The following is a 1,291-nucleotide window of genomic DNA, read 5'->3' as shown; positions in this document are numbered from 1 at the left end:
ATCTTCCCTAAGTCTGCTTTGCCTGTGACAGTAATTGCTAAGCATTCTCCCTGCCTTTATCTCAATCCATGAGCTTTTTCACCTTGTTTTCTCTACCTGTTCCATTGAATAGTGGTAGAGAGCTAGCAGCTGGGTGGGTATCTGGCAGCCAGCCAAGGTCAACCCACCATGGTCTCTAATGAGACTTTCCCGTATTCAAACTTGTGTCCTCTGCCTCCCATCTTATTACCATGTACCTCTGAGAAGTGCTCAGGCACGTCAGAAGGCTCCATCTTCTGTATCCTCTGCTCAGACAGTTGTAAATACCAGTAACATCTACCCTTTGCTTTCTCTCCATCTCTTCCCCAGTATGAAGAGACACAATTCTCCCTGTATGTCATAGTGTCACATGCTCCAGTCCCCTCACAAGCTTGGGTAACCTCCACTGGACTTCCTTCACTGTGGTACTCTATTTCTTATACTGCAGAGCCCAGACGTGACCTCGCAATGCCAAATATTGGGGAAGGATGGCTACCCTCTTACTAACACTACTTGTGGCCTTTGCCACAAGTGCAACTTGTTTCCCACAAGCAGTCCCAGGTCCTTTTCTGCAGAGCTGCTTCCTGGCTAGTCAGTCCCCAGCGTATACTGGTGCATAAGGGTTACTCCTCCCCAAGCGCTGGACTTCGCAATTCTCTTTGCTGAAGTTCATGCAGTGTCTGTCAGCCCATTTCTCCAGCATTTACCACATCTCTCTGAGCATCAAACCTGTCTTTTAGCACATTGACTGCTTCCCTCACCTTGGGTGATGGTGACATTCTATTGTCCAGCTGCCTCTTGCTTCCATTCATTCAAGAAGAATCCAGTGCTGATTTAGCAGGCACTAGGTACCTTGAACACGGCAAAGTATACAGCAAAGCAGTTTGTACAGTAGTTACTGGAATCCTGAGCCTTTATACTGCACTTGTTTGTAAGAAGGCTTTGAAAACAAAATCAGGACAGACAAGATGAAGAAGAGACAACAGTTTAGCCTGATTCCTCCTGTGATAAGGGAAGCAGGATTAAATGCTTCCAGTATACCAAAAAAAAACCCCCTTCTTTACCCCAAAGTAGTCTCTCAATTACAGTGGGCTCAGAACCGAGATGACCATCTTTGTAAGCAGAAATAAAAGCCAGAGCTTGGTGATAAAGGGGGAAAACCCTTTCCACTTGCTCACACACTTTAACAACCTGGTCAACACAGCAAGCAGCTGTTATCTTCTGTAAGGGAATGAGAGTGAGCATGGGAATGTGAACACAACTGAACACTTTA

This window comes from Cariama cristata, unplaced genomic scaffold, assembly GCF_000690535.1.
Source record: "Cariama cristata isolate BGI_N322 unplaced genomic scaffold, ASM69053v1 scaffold10136, whole genome shotgun sequence".
Classification (NCBI taxonomy): domain Eukaryota; kingdom Metazoa; phylum Chordata; class Aves; order Cariamiformes; family Cariamidae; genus Cariama; species Cariama cristata.
The sequence above is the reverse complement of the archived record's forward strand: the minus strand, read 5'-3'. Positions refer to the sequence as shown.